At 44.9% G+C, this 16,133-nt stretch overlaps 1 non-coding gene across 1 annotated transcript; it reads right to left on the bottom strand.

Annotated features, from left to right (window-relative positions):
- Positions 1-3,902: 3,902 nt before the first annotated feature.
- LOC131834903 (U6 spliceosomal RNA) lies at positions 3,903-4,009 on the bottom strand. Its single transcript, XR_009354997.1, has one exon. It is a non-coding gene; the product is annotated as a U6 spliceosomal RNA (small nuclear RNA).
- Positions 4,010-16,133: the final 12,124 nt, after the last annotated feature.

Below are 16,133 nucleotides of genomic sequence, written 5' to 3'. Positions count from 1 at the left end.
ATAGCCAAATTATAGAAGCAGCCAAGGGCCCACTGATAGATGAATGGATAAAGATGTGGTATAGGGGCACCTGGGTGGCTCAGTGGGTTAAGACCTCTGCCATCGGCTTGGGTCATGATCCCGGGGTCCTGGGATAGAGCCCCGAGTCAGGCCCTCTGCTCATCAGGGAGCCTGCTTCCCTTTCTCTCTCTCTCTGCCTGCCTCTCTACCTACTTGTGATCTCTATCAAATAAATAAATAAAATCTTTAAAAAAAAAAAAAAAGAAGATGTGGTATAACATATGATGGAATATTTTTCAGCTATAAAAAAAAGATGAAATCTTGCCATTTGCAACAACATGGTTGGAGCTAGAGAGTGTAATTCTAAGCAAAGTAACAAAGAGAAAGACAAATATTTCACTCATGTGGAATTTGAGAAACAATTTGAGAAACAAACAAAAAGGGGGCAAAGGAAAAGAGAAAGGCACACACAAACCAAGAAACAGAATCTTAATGACAGGGGCTGCCTGGATGGCTCAGTTGCTTAAGCAACTGCCTTTGGCTCAGATTATGATCCTGGAAGCTGGGGCTCCCAGCTCCATGGGGAGTCTGCTTCCCCCTCTGACCTTCTCGTCTTTCATACTCTCTCTCTCTCAAATAAATAAATAAAATCTTAAAAAACAAAACAAAAAAAAAGAATCTTAATGACAGAGAACAAACTGATGGTGACCAGAGGGGAGGTGGGTGTAGGGTGGGCGGGGATGGATAAAACAGGTGATAGGGATTAAGGAGAGCACATGTTGTGATGAGCACAGGGTGGTGTATGAAGTGTTGAATCACTATATTGCACACCTGAAACTAACGTAACACTGTGTGTTAGCTGTACTGAAATTCAAATTAAAACTTCATAAAAAATATCTTCCAGAAACAAAGACATCTTTTTTTTTTTTTTTAAGATTGTATTTATTTATGTGTGAGAGAGAGAATGAGAGACAGAGAGAGAGCATGAGATGGGAGAAGGCCAGAGGGAGAAGCAGAGTTCCTGCTGAGCAGGGAGTCTGATGTGGGACTCGATCTGGGGACTCCAGGATCAAGACCTGACCCGAAGGGAGTTGCTTAACCAACTGAGCCACCCAGGTGCCCCCAAAGACATCTTCAGATACATATAAATTGAAAGAATTCATCACTAACAGACCTGCACTACAAAAAATGTTAAAGGAAGGTCTTTAGGCAAAAAGAAAATTGTACCAAGTAAAAATAGGGGTCTATCCAAAGGAATGAAGAACTCTGGCCATGGTAACTACCTCAGTAAGTATATGTTGCTTGTTTTCTTATTACATCTTTTAAAAAATAATTGTGTTTAAAAAATAATCATGTAGGGGTGCCTGGGTGGCTCAGTAGGTTAAAGCCTCTGCCTTCAGCTCAGGTCATGATCCGGGGGTCCTGGGATGGAGCTCTGCATGGGGCTCTCTGTTCAGCAGGGAGCCTGCCCCCCCCACCCCTTGTGATCTCTGCCTGCTTGTGATCTCTGCCTGTCAAATAAATAAATAAAAGCTTCAAAAAATAATAATAATGTATGGTGGGGTTTGTGCACTGAGAACATTTACCAAAATAGACTATATTCTGGGCCATAAAACAAGTCTCAAACTTAAAAGGATTCAAGTTAACATATGTAAAAGTAAAATGTTTTATGCGCCTGCGTGGCTCAATTGGTTAATGTCTGAATCTTTTTTTTCTTTTTAAGACTTTATTTATTTATTTGACACACAGAGATCACAAGTAGGCAGAGAGGCAGGCAGAGGGGAGGGGAAAGCAGGCTTCCTGCTGAGCAGAGAGCCCAATGTGGGGCTTGATCCCAACACTCTGGGGCTCCATCCCAAGACCCTGGGATCATGACCTGAGCTGAAGGCAGAGACTTTAACCCACTGAGCCACCCAGGTGCCCCAAGCATCTGACTCTTGATTTTGGCTCAGGTTGTGATCTCAGGGTTATGAGATTGAACCCTGTATTGGGCTTGCATGAGTGTAGAACCTGCTTAAGATTCTCTCGCTCCCCCTCAGTCAGTCTCACTCTCAAACTCTCTCTAAAGAAGGAAAGAAAAAATAAACAAATAACAGAAAGATCCTTGGACCATCCCCAAATGTTTGGAAAATGAGTAACACACCTTTAGATAAAAAAAAATAACTAGGGAGATGCGAGACTGGTTCAGTAGGGAGAGCATGTGACTCTTGATCACAGGGTTGTAAGGTCAAGCCCCATGTTGAGTATAGAGATTACTTAAAATAAATTTTTAAAAATAATAATTAGGACATATTTTGAACTGGATGAAAATGAAAACACAACATAGCATTTGTGGGGCACCTCTATTAGGGAAATTTATTGCACTAAATGCTTTTTTTGTTTGTTTGTTTTGTTTTGTTTTTAAAAAGATCTCATGTAGGGACGCCTGGGTGGCTCAGTTGGTTAAGCAGCTGCCTTCAGCTCAGGTCATGATCCCAGCGTCCTGGGATCGAGTCCCACATCGGGCTCCTTGCTCAGCGGGGAGCCTGCTTCTCCCTCTGCCTCTGCCTGCCATTCTGTCTGCCTGTGCTCGCTCTCTCCCCCCCCCCTCTCTGATAAATAAATTTAAAAAAAAAAAAAAAAAAAAGATCTCATGTAGGGGTGCCTGGGTGGCTCAGTTGTTAAGTGTCTGTCTTTGGCTCAGGTCATGGTCCCTGGGTCCTGGGATAGAACCCCACATTGGGCTTCCTGCTGAGCAGGAAGCCTGCTTCTCCATCTCCCATTCCCCTTGCTTGTTCTCCCTCTCTCACTGGGTCTTTCTCTGTCAAATAAATAAATAAAATCTTTTAAACAAAAAGAAGAAGAAAAAGAGAAGAAGAAAGATTTCATGTCAATGACCTCAGCTTTCACCTGAAACTGAAGTATGCAGAAGAAAATAACAAAGACCAATGCAAAGATCTTTGAAACAGAAAACAGAAAAATAAAGAAAAATCAATGAAGCCAAAAGCTGCTTAAAATCAACAGAATAGATAAACCTCTAGCCACAATGATCAGGGAAAAAAATACAAATCACCAATTATCAGGAATGAGAGAGGTGACATCACAATAATTTTTACAGATAATAAAAGAATAATAAGGGAATATTAGGAACAAATTTATGCCAATAAATTCAACAACTTAGTTGAAATGGAAAACACATAGAAAGACACAAATTACCTAAGTTCACTTAAGAAGAAATAGATAAATTTATAACAATCTAGGTTGAATTGATACCATCTTGGTTTTAATAGCATACATTAATGCCTTCTGTCCAATTCCATACCCCCTTCATCTTTATACAGTGTGTACATGTGAACATAGATTTATGATTATTGTTTTATGCATATTTTATATCATATAAGAAATGGCAAAAATATGGCAAAAATAAAATAATACTTGTTTTTAAAATATTTACCATGTGTTACCTTTACCAGTGGTCTTTATTTCTTTATGTGGCTTTGAATTATCATCTAGTGCCTTTTTGTTTCACTCTGATGGACTCCCTCTAACATATTTTTTAAAAAGACTTTATTTATTTGACAGGCATAGATCACAAGTAGAGGCAGGTGGAGAGAGAGGAAGGGAAGCAGGCTCCCCGCTGAGCAGAGAGCCTGATGTGGGGCTCAATCCCAGGACCCCGGGATCATGACATAAGCCAAAGGCAGAGGCTTTAACCCACTGAACCACTCAGGCACCCTTCCCTCTAACATTTCTTGTAGGGTAGGTCTACTAGCAACAAATCCCATGAGTTTTTGTTTATCCAGGAATGCCTTAACATCTTCGTTTTTGAAGGACAGTTTTTCTAGATATAGAACTCTTGGTTGACAGTTCTCCCCCTTTTCCTGTTAGTACTTTATTTTAATTTTTTTGGTAAACATAACTTTAAAAATATGGAATGCCCCATGAATTTGCATGCCATCCTCATGCAGGGGCCATGCTAATCTTCTCTGTATTATTCCAATTTTCATATATATGCTGCTGAAATGAGCACCCTATCCATACTTTAAATATATCATCCTACTTCTTTCTGGCCTTCATGGTGTCTGATGAAAAAATAGCTATTAACCTTAGGATGTTAATTTTACAATTATGGTAACCACTAAGAAAACAAGGAGGAAATATACAGAAAAGAAAATGAAGAAGAAACCAAAATGGTACACTAGGAAAAAAAAAAGTCAAACACGAAAAAAGGCAGTATTGAAAGGATTGAGAAACAAAAAAGATCACATCTAGAAAGGAACACTTGCAAAAATAAATCCTTTAGGGACGCCTGGGTGGCTCAGTTGGTTAAGCAGCTGCCTTCGGCTCAGGTCATGATCCCAGCGTCCTGGGATCGAGTCCCACATCGGGCTGCTTGCACCGCAGGGAGCCTGCTTCTCCCTCTGACTCTGCCTTCCACTCTGTCTGCCTGTGCTCGCTCTCACTCTCTCTCTCTCTTACAAATAAATAAATAAAATCTTTAAAAAAAAATAAAAAAAATAAAAATAAATAAATAAATCCTTTAATATCAGTAATCACTTTATTTTGTATTATTATTATTTTTTAAAGTAATCTCTACACCCAACGTGGGGCTTTGAACTCAAGACCTGGAGATGGAGTCCTGTGCTCTACCAACTGAGCCAGACAGGCTCCCCATTAATGACTTTAAATGTAAATGGATTAAGCTCACCAATGAAAAGACAGAGCTTGGTGAAGATGGTAAGATATTATGAATGTACTTAATACCACTGAATTGTATACTTAATGGTAACTTTCATGTATATTTTACTATACACAAAAGAAGACAGATTCGCAGAATGGATTTAAAAATGATCTAACTGCTCCCTGATATGAGGAAGTTGAGAGGCAACATGGAGGAGTTTGGGGTAGGAAAAGTATAAATGAAACAAGATGGGATCAGGAGGGAGACCAAGCATAAGAGACGCTTAATCTCACAAAACAAACTGAGGGTTGCGGGGGGAGGGGGTAAGGAGAAATTGGTGGGTTATGGACATTGGGGAGGGTATGTGCTATGGTGAGTGCTGTGAAGTGTGTAAGCCTGACGATTCACAGACCTGTACCCCTGGGGCTAATAATACATTATATGTTAATAAAAAATTAAAAAATTATTTTAAAAAATGATCTAACTGAAATAAGTGAATACAAATGATCTCCCTGGAATTGAATGGATGTTTCTCCAAAGAACCTAACAAATGGCCAGTAAGTACATGAAAAGATGCTCAACATCACTAATTAGGGAAATGCAAATCAAAACCACAAGATGCCACTTCACACACACACATGCCATTCACACACACACAACAAAACATAAAATAAGCGAATGTTGGTGAGGAGGTAGAGAAACTGGAACTCTTGTGCACTGCTGGTGATAATGTAGAAAGTACAGGTACTATAGAAAAGTGTATGGCAGTTCCTCAAAAAGCTAAAAATAGTATTACTGTATGATCCAGCAACTCTACCCAAGTATTCTACACAATTCTACGCAAAAGAATTGAAAGGAGGGATTCGGCCAGATATTTGTACATTTGTGTTCTAGCGGTGTTATTCACGGTAGGCAAAACATGGAAGCACCCAAGCACCCATGGACAGATAAATTGATAAAGAAAATATGGTACATATAATACAATGGAATATTATTCCTCCTTAAAAAAGAGTGCAATTTTGACATATCTACAACATTCCGAACCTTGAAGACATTAGGCTATGTGGGGAAAAAAAAAAAAAAGTTACAAAGGACAGACAGATGCTTATGATTTCACTTATATGAGATACCTAGTATTTTACATACTCTAGTGATAAATTCAGAGACAGAAAGTAGAATCGTGGTTGCTGGGCGCTGATGGGGCAGGGGAAATGGAGAATTATTATTTAATGGGTGTGGAGTTTCAGTTTGGGGAGATGAAGAAAAGATCTGGAGGGGTGCCTGGGTGGCTCAGTGTGTTAAAGCCTCTGCCTTCGGCTCGGGTCATGATCCCAGGGTCCTGGGATTGGGGCCCAGCATCAGGCTCTCTGATCAGCAGGGAGCCTGCTTCCCCCTCTCTCTCTGCCTGCCTCTCCGCCTATTTATGATCTCTGTCTGTCAAATAAATAATAAATAAAATCTTTAAAAAAAAATGTACTTACTGCCACCGAATGGTACACTTTAAAATGGTCAAAAATATTTTCCAAAGATCCAAGTATCTATTGATTACAAGAGACTCGCTTAATTTTTTTTTTTAAAGATTTTATTTATTTACTTGACAGACAGAGATCACAAGTAGGCAGAGAAGCAGGCAGAGAGAGAGGAGGAAGCAGGCTCCCCGCGGAGCAGAGAGCCTGATGTGGGGCTTGATCCCAGGACTCTGGGATCATGACCTGAGCCGAAGGCAGAGGCTTTAACCCACTGAGCCACCCAGGTGCCCCAGACTCGCTTAATTTTTAAAAAAAATTTTTGAAGATTTTACTTGTCAGAGAAACAGAGAGAGTGTGCACACAAACAGGGGGAGCAGCAGGCAGATGGAGAACCAGGCTCCCCACTGAGCAAGGAGCCTGACGCAAGACTTGATCCCAGGACCCGAGGATCATGACCTGAGCTGAAGGCAGATGCCCAACAGACTGAGCCACCCAGGCATCCCTATTTATTTATTTTTTTAAAAAACAATTTTATGTATTTATTTGTCAGAGAGAGAGAGTACAAGGGAGGCAGGCAGAGGGAAAGGGAGAAGCAGGCTCCCCGCTGAGGAGGGAGCCCGATGCGGACTTGATCTGGGACCCCGGGATCATGACCTGAACTGAAAGCAGACTCATAACCCACTGAGCCACCCAGGTGTCCCAAGAGACTCGGTTTAGGGAGACACAAATAAGCTGAAAGTGAAAGGATGGGAAAACGTATTCCATGCAGAGAGTAACCAAAAGACAGCCAGGGTGGCTCTGCTAATACTATACAAAATTTATTTTATTTTATTTGTTTTGAAGGACTTATTTAAGTCATCTGAACACCCAACATGAGGTTCGAACTCATGACCCCCAGAGTGCTCTGCTGATAGAGCCAGCCAGGCGCCCCTCAACAAAACAGATGTTGAATCAAAAACTGTTACAAGAGACAAAGGAGGACATTATATACTGATAAAAGGGTCAGTTCACGAAAGAGCTGTATGACGCAAACAATGACAGAACTGAGGGAGAAACAGACACATCTACAAGAAGAGTTAGAGACATCAGGACCCTCTTTTCAATAATGCACAGAATAGCCTTTACAGAAGGAAACAGACGACGTAAAAAACACTAGAAACCAACTAGCCCTAAAAGACATAGACATACAGAACACTCCTCCAATGACAGAATATACACCCAACATTCTCCAGGACAGACCATATGTTAAATCTTAATAAATTTAAATACCTCTTAACAAACAAAAGTCCCCCGGATGGCTTTACTTGTAAAGTCTACCAAAAATCAAAAAGAGAATTAACACCAACATTCCTCAGACTCTTCAAAAAAAAAAAAAAAAAAAAAAAAGAGGAGGGGAATACTTTTTAACATGTTCTATGAAGGCAGCATTATCTCGATGCCAAAGTCAGAGAAGGTTCTGTAAGAAAACTCTAGACCAATACTCCTTACGAATATAGATAAGAAATTCTCAAGAAAATACTAGTAAATCACATTCAATGGCCCATTAATAATGATTATGCATCGTAACCAAGTGGGATTTATCTTAGGAATGCAAGGGTGAATTCCTAGCAAAATCAACGCCAGCACATTTATAGGGCAAAGGAAAACAACCACATGATCATCTTCATAGATGCAGAAAAGCATGTGACAAAAACTCAGCATCCTTTCATGATAAAAATACTAAGCAAACTAAAAATAGGACAGCCTTTTCAGCAAATGGTGCTGGAACAATTGGATATCTGTATGCAAAAATTATCAACTAGAATCTATACTTTGCAACACATAAAAAATTTATGATGTGTGATTATATTTCTATAAAACTAGAAAATGCAAACTAATTGGGAGTGACAGAAAGCAGATTCATGTTTTCTTGGGGATAGAGGCATGATGGTTACGAGAGAGGGATCATGGAGGCATAAAGAAACTTCTGGGGGTGACGATCAGATCATTGATTTGGTTGTGACTGTTTTATTTGAGCACATATGTTAAGATTTATCCAAGTGTACACCTTGAATATGTGTAATTTATTATATGTTAATTATGCCTCAGTAAAGCTTCAAAATATATAAATAAAGAATGCCTTAAAAAATAAGGGAATGCCCAGTGGGTTATCAGTGCATACACTGATTTTTTTAAAAGAATTTTTATGGGTGCCTGGGTGGCTCAGTGGGTTAGGCCTCTGCCTTCGGCTCAGGTCCTGATCTCAGGGTCCTGGGATCGAGTCCTGCATCAGGCTCTCTGCTCTGCAGGTAGCCTGCTTCCTCCTCTCTCTCTCTCTCTCTGCCTGCCTCTCTGCCTATTTGTGATCTCTCTGTCAAATAAGTAAATAAAAATCTGTTAAAAAAAAAAAGAATTTTTATTTATTTATTTGATAGAGATCACAAGCAGGCAGAGAGGCAGACAGAGAGAGGAGGAAGCAGGCTCCCCGCCAAGCAGAGAGCCAGATGCAGGGCTGGAACCCAGGACCCTGAGATCATGACCTGAGTCAAAGGCAAAGGCTTAACCCACTGAGCTACCCAGGTGCCCCTATCTTATAAATGATTTATTAGATTTAATGATGTGACTCAATGAACCGAATCCTGGGGTTTGGGAAAGGCAAGACACACAGAGAAAGAGGAACCAAGAACTGCAGCAGAATCTTATTGGCCACCATCATGTTGCTCACGTTCAGCCTCCCCAGCCGTGCTCAAAATCCCCTGACCCCACTCCTCGCTGCCACTTTGTGCCTTTCAGTTAGTCGTTCGACACCATGGGATCTCAGAGTACCTAACTCCAAAATTAACTAATAATATCCACCTCACAAATAGGATTACTGTTTCTTGGGGCACCTGGGTGGCTCAGTGGGTTAAAGGCCTCTGTTTTCGGCTCAGACCATGATCCCAGGGTCCTGGGATCGAGCCCCGCATCGGGCTCTCTGCTCGGCGGGGAGCCTGCTTCCTCCTCTCTCTCTCTCTGCCTGCCTCTCTGCCTACTTGTGATCTCTATCTGTCAAATAAATAAGTAAAATCTAAAAGAAAAACAAAAAGATTACTGTTGCTTGAGAGAAATAACATAAAAGGACTAAATAGTAGGTAAATAATAAAAGGCTCCCTATGTGTAAGGGACTTATTTCCTTTTTTTCTTTTCTTTCCTCTTTTTTGAAAAAAAATAATGATAGTGCATTTCTTTTTTGTTTGTTTGTTTTTTAGATTCATTTATTTATTTTAGAGAAAGAGCAAGTGTATGAGCATAGGGAGGGACAGAGGAAGAGGAAGAGGAAGAGAGAATCTCCAGAGGACTCCACGCTGAGTATGGAGCCCAACACAGGGCTTGATCTCACCACTCTAAGATCATGACCTGAGTTGAAAACTAGAGTCTGACTCTCAGCTGACTGAGCCAGTAAAGCACCTATTTCCTTCCTGATTGAAAAAAAAAAAAATTAGTATCAACAGTTGGAGAATATATGATGTAAGAAAGAAGGAAATAAAATGACTCATAATCCCAACTTCAGAGGATACTTCCTTCTAGACTTTTGCTCACACTGGCTCACTTGTGTGAAGCTGCTTGGTGTGTGGCCTGCAGGCCTTGTGCTTCCCCACCCCCAGGCCTTGCACCAGCTGGGGTCCACCTCTTTCAGAAGCCCAGGGGTCTCTCTTGGCGGGTGCAGCAGGAGTGAGGAGGAGTGGAGGAAGAGCTTTGGAGAAGACCATGGCCGGGGGTCAGCTTTGGCCCCCAGCCCATTCTGGGATAAAGGCCAGAGGGATTGAGACACAGAGGGTCCCCATAGTCCCTGCTCCTGCCACTGTCCTATCCCTGGTGGTCTGAGGAGCTGAGGCGTGGGGCCTTGGAGCAAGGCCATCTCTTGTTGTTTTGGGGGCTCCCTCCACAGGGGGGTCCCCACAGGTGCTGGGAGAAGTTCCAGCAGGACGGCCTGTCCCAGCCTGGCAACCGGCCTCCGTCCAGTCCTGGGCTTGCCTTGACTGCCCAGGTTCCTCCGTGGCCGTTCCACCTCAGGCCCCCAAAATGCAGAAGTCCCCTTCACATGGGTAATTTCTCTTTGGAAATTTCTCTTTGGAAGGAGACTCACCCTCCCTCCAAAGGCCAGTAGGTGGAGGCCCAGCAGGTGGTCCCCACTGGAGCTTCGTATCTTTTTTTTTTTTTTAATATTTTATTTATTCATTTGACAGGCAGAGATCACAAGTAGGCTGAGAGGCAGGCAGAGAGAGAGGAGGAAGCAGGCTCCCCACTGAGCAGAGAGCCCAATGTGGGGCTTGATCCCAGGATCCTGGGATCATGACCCAAGCCGAAGGCAGAGGCTTTAATCCACTGAGCCACCCAGGCGCCCCTGGAGCTTCGTATCTTGAAGGGATAAGGGAGGAGGGACTCAGTGGGTCCTAAGGTGCATCAGAAGGAAGGAGCGGCTGGAGGGAACTTCTGACTGGCCAGCCCCTGACAGCACCAGAGGCCTGACTTGCAAGGTATTTGCTTCCCTCCAGCTAGCTGTCCTTCACCTTCTGAATCTGACCCACCTCCCTATTTTTCCTTTGTGCTCGGCGGCTCCAGGCTTCAGCTCCCTCAACAAGGAGGTGGGGACCAAAGTGCCTGCATCTCAGGGTCTCTGTGAAGGTCAGGGCCCTGCTCGATTATTAGGCAGTAAAGTATTCCAGGAATCGTTTGAACTGATGGGAGAGTACTTTGTGAACTGCTCAAATAATATTAGCTGTTCTAATGCTCAACTTTCTCAGACCAAGTTCCCTAAAGTAATTACTCTTGACTCCACCCCTCCACCTGCACATCCCCGTGACTGTCCTACCCTTCTCGGTCTCAAACCCAGCTTGGCTTCCCTTGCTAGTCTCAGACACAGGTCCCACAGAAGGGACCAGCTTTCCATTAGGTCCTGCCCTAGGTCTGGGAAAGTTCACAGAATCCTGGGCTGAGAGAGAAGGGAAATAGCAGGAATTGCAGGTCTCCAACCCCTACAGAAGCACCTTCCCCGATTCCCCCCTCTAACTCACAAACTTCAGGCAGGAAGAGAAAGGTGAGAGACTGCTATGGTGCTCCTACTCCCCCTGCTCCGAATTTCTCCCCTTCTAGATCCCTGAGAGCAGGTCCACACTGGCTTCCTTCCCAGTTTGGGGGAAAGTGAAGGGGCGTATGTGCGCACGGCTGGTATGGCTGTCCAAAGCCAAGGTGACATAAAGGATACATTTCCTTGTGCTGGGCACATTCCTCAAATACCATCTGGCCCTTTGCTTCCTCTAACTCACATTTCCTAGGTAGCTGCTTTGACCACCCAGCTGGACAACTAGAACAGAGAGATAAGATAGTCTCCCTGCCTCAGAGAATGCCTTCGGAACAAGGGCATGTACAGGAATTCCACAACAAGGTCAAGGGGAGAGAATCTCCCAGATCTTTCCCAAAGGAGGGCATGGCCTATGTGAGCTGTGGACTAGCTGATGGTGTGTGATGTATTTAGAGAACTGCAAGAAGCTCGAGGAGATCAGGGGTAAAGGGCAAAGTCGGGGGCAGGAAAAGGGTCTGCAGAGGTGGGCAGGGGCCAAATCACAAAAGATATTGGGATCTCAGCTAAGGAGTTAGAACTCTAGTCTGAAAGCTCTGGGGAGGAGGACAATCAGAAGAATGGCCTGGGACAACAATGTGAGAAGGGAGGGGTCAGATGAGAAGTGAGATGAAAAGAAAAGTGGCCTTTGGGGTTTCCAATGTGGCAGTCACTGGCCGTGGAGGGGAGGCATGAGCCCATGGTATCTGGTTTTCTCTGGGCAGTTACAGCTCTTGCAAAGTGGTGTACAGGAAGGAATAGACTCACTGGGGGTTAGAATTAATTCTGTAGGGAGGCTGCAGGGGAAGAACATGCAGCCCAGAAAGATGGGAGTAAATAATGGTGTGGAAGTGAGTAATGAAGTGATGACAGGTTAGACCTGCCACTGGCTGGATAGCGTTCGGTGGCCAAAGAAGGATAATGATTTATTTTAAAAAAGGTATCTTCAGGGCATCTGGGTGACTCAGTCAGTAAAGCCTGCAACTCTTGATTTCCGGGAGGTGAGCATGTGACCCTGAGATCAAGACCCAAGTCAAAATCAAGAGTTGGCCCCTTAAGGGACTGTGCCACCCAGGCGCCCGAAGATTTTATTCTGAAGTCATCTCTACACCCAGTGCAGGCAGGGGTCTAAAGGGACCAGGACAGAGTACTGCCAAGTGGGTTAGAGGCCAAGGTTTGACACCAGACCCCTCAGGTTCAATGACATACTGTTTCTTTACCTATTACCTGTGTGACCTCAGATACATTACTTAACTTCTGTATTTTATTTTATTTTTTTAATAAATATTTTTATTTATTTATGTATTTGACAGATCACAAGTAGGCAGAGAGGCAGACACAGAGAGAGAGGAGGAAGCAGGCTCCCTGTTGAGCAGAGAGCCCGATATGGGACTCGATCCCAGGACCCTGAGATCATGACCTGAGCTGAAGGCAGAGGCTTTAACCCGCTGAGCCTGGGCGCCCCTTAACTTCTGTATTTTATTCTTAAAGTTTTAGGACTCATTTTACACATTTGTGAACTTAATTTCACATGCTGTGACGTAAGGGGCTAATTTTGTTTTCCAACACCATTTACCGAGGAACCCAGTCTCTCCCCACTCCAGTGCACATTTCCTCTGGCTCTTAACATTTTCCCACATGCACGTGGGTCTGCTCCTTGATCCCCTGTCCCATTTCATTTCTCTATCACTTTGTTTTAATGACTCTTCTTATGAAGTCTTTTATGGCACCTGATTTCTCTTTCTTTCAGGTCAGGTTTGTTTACTTATTGAAGTCATCTCTACACCCAGCATGGGGCTCGAACTCACGACTCCGGGGTCAAGATGCATACTCTTCAGACTTGAGTCAGCCGGGCATCCCCAATATTCAGTCTTGATGCTGACAGAACACAAGACTTCCCTTGTAGTCCCCCTGTATTTCCCCTTGAAGTGTTTCAAAATTATCTTTAGACATCCTTGGCACTTGACCCTACGACTTTTTTCGAATTAGTCTGTCCAGTTCCTTTCGAAAGTGGTCCGCTTCCTGAAGCCTCCGTTCTCGTTACCAGACCTTGGTAGGGATCACAGGTCTTTCCCTGTGCACTGCAGGGAAGCAGAGACTAAATGTAAAGTCGTGAACACATTGCTTGGTGCAAAGGCCTGGAACACGGGCTCAGCAGATGGTGGTATCGTCTTCCTCAAATGTCCAACCCAATGCAGTCACTGCTCTGTTTTAAAACCTTTGTTGGCTTCCCAGTCACGCAGAGTAAAGTTCAAACAGCCTGCCAAGGCACCTGACCCCGGCTGATCTTCCTGTGGCCCCTCCTACCTCTCTCTCCTCCCTGTCCACTCTCTGTATTGTGTTCCAGCCCCGGCAAACTTGCTGTCACACGAGCACACTGCTGTGCCCTAGCCTGGCAATGCTGTTCCCTTTGCTGAGAACTCCTACACCCCTCCTGCATCCTCTGGGAAGGAGGCAGTCCCTCCCTCAGCCTTCTTTGGATCACACTTGTCACTCTGCACTGTGATTATTTGTCTCTGTTGTGACTTAGTGAACCCAGAACAGCCCCTGGCCATCTCTGAGCAGGTGTCCGCTCCCAGCTACCACTGAGTGATCACACAGCAATTTGGACATCACACACATTCTTCCACTTATTTAATGCTCACAGCAAGCACAAGTGGACTTCTCCACCACTGAACAGGAGGGAATGGGGATGGTACCTTGTCCAAAATCCAAGAGCCTGGCACACAGCTGAGCTGAGACCCGAACTGGGGTCTAATTGTGACGCTTACACCTTCCATTCTGGCAGGCAGCCTCTCAACGTAGGACAGTCCTTCCTCCCTCTTTCGGCTCCCTTACTCTTTCCCATGCTCCTATGGTCCTCCTGCTTGAGCTCTCTCCCTTGTCCCCTCTCGCCCCACCCCTGGTGGCTTACATCCCCAGGCTGTCATCTCTCCTATTTCGTGCCATCTGTTACCCAAGCAGGTGCCTCTGTGAGGACTGCGTGTCCTGGGTTTAGCACATTGCTGGTATTCGGGACACAGAACATGGGGCCACACGGTTGCGCCCTCAGAGGCTGAGATGTTAGTCAGGTGTCACAAGACCTAGGAGAGAAAATAAACCTTTCACACCCCAAATATGTCTGAAACCAGAAAGCAAACAAGGCCATGGTTTCTAACACCAGTGATTAGGTCTTTAGTGGGGACGGGGGCCAGCCTGAGTGGGGGATGAGCAAGAATTGTGCCTACTTCGTCTGGCTTGGGTGCTCAGAGCTGCCATCCAGGCTAACAAAGGGAGTAGGCATCGCGAGGAGCCTTCCAGCAGTGTCATAGCTGCACGGGGGCCTCTGGGCTCATTTCTTCTCCTCACCCATACTCCAAATTTTGGGAACTCTTTAGACCTCTCTCTCTGTGGCTACAAGCCTGGGCTGCAGCCAAGATAATCCTAGAGCCTGCAGTTACCCTGAGTTCAATGGGGGAACCAGCAACACGTAAAGCTGTGAAGTGATGGGGATGGGACCCCTACACAACGTGTCCTCATTGGACACGGCAAGTGGAGAGTTCCACGAACCCCAGATCCCAGTTACAGATGGCTATCTGGTAGTTCCCGAAGTATAGCCTATCACTTGTGTCAGTATTTATAAGCTCATGGCCTCATTATGCACACTGAATCTGGCAAAAGAAAGAATCCTTTGATGGGGGGGGGGATCATCGCAGGATGGACAAAGGAGGCTCCCAGAATCTGAGTTCAGAGGGAAAGGGCGCCCGACCAGCTGGTAGGGCACCCGCCTTGAGGTGGAATGAAGTCATCGGGTTACTATTGTTTAGCAACCCACTTCCTGCCTATTTTTGGCTACTCACACAGATAGCCTGTACACTAGCCCGGTGAACTTGGTCTGACATTTGCCATTGTACAAGAGAGCCAATTGTCATCCAGGCACGTCCATCTGAGTCTCATGAGTTAGATTCGTGGCAGTCTCGTCCTGGTTGTGACCCCCTGGGTACACGGATTCTATCAGGTTTGTTGACGTACCAAAACTTGGCCACTGGTGATGCCAGCAGAATCCCAGGAAGGCCAGCCTACCTCAGTGGATGGACATGCTTATTTGATTGTGATACAGTGTTTACTCCCCCTTCTCTATTCCTGTCTTCATCCCAGGTTCATTCACCCCAAGTCCGGATCAGCTCAGGCACGAGGCAATCACAAGCTTCCAATCTGCTCCCCTTCAATCTTTCCTGCTGCCTCCTCCTCAAACACGTTTGCTATTACAGGGCTATCCTTATCTTGGTCAAGAACGTGTCATGAGTATGAAGCTCAACTCCCTGGCCTGGCTTCTGTAGTCTTCCAAAATTTAGCCTCACCATGCTTTATTTTTCACAACAGCTCAATGTGTTCTCCATCTGTCTCTAGGTCACTCAGTGCCACTCTCCCAACAATGGTGGACCTCCTGTTGTCCTTTGCCCGCAAGTCCTACCACTACATACCTTCAAAATACGGCTCCTGCCCATCAGCAGCCCCGATCAAAGTCACTGGAAAGGATGGGACATAAGACTTCCCAACCTGACCATGCCCAGCTCCTGCTCCCATGCGGGAAAGCAACGTCTGGCTGTGCTTTCATGTTGTCTTCGATGTGGCTCACCTCTCTGTCCCTTTTGTGTCCTCTGGGCTCTGAGGAAGGCCTTACTGGCTTAGGGGACAGGCCCTCTCAGCCCTGGGCACTGGCAGTCCACCTGGGTCTCCCTGGGGCCCCGGCAGCCGAGTCTCTCATGGCCTGCTGTGGGGCTTCTCCAATTTACTTCTCACTTGAATTTCCTGAATATCAGACCGTCCATAGGGCCACCTGTGACCTACCTTGAGGGCAACTCTCAAGACCTCAGCAGAGAGTGGCGGAAAAAAATCAAAGCAAGACTGATGTGAAGAATTCACGGAAAATCTCAAGAAAGAAGAG

This window comes from Mustela lutreola, chromosome 6 (genome assembly GCF_030435805.1).
Source record: "Mustela lutreola isolate mMusLut2 chromosome 6, mMusLut2.pri, whole genome shotgun sequence".
NCBI classification, from domain to species: domain Eukaryota; kingdom Metazoa; phylum Chordata; class Mammalia; order Carnivora; family Mustelidae; genus Mustela; species Mustela lutreola.
The sequence above is the reverse complement of the archived record's forward strand: the minus strand, read 5'-3'. Positions and strand labels throughout refer to the sequence as shown.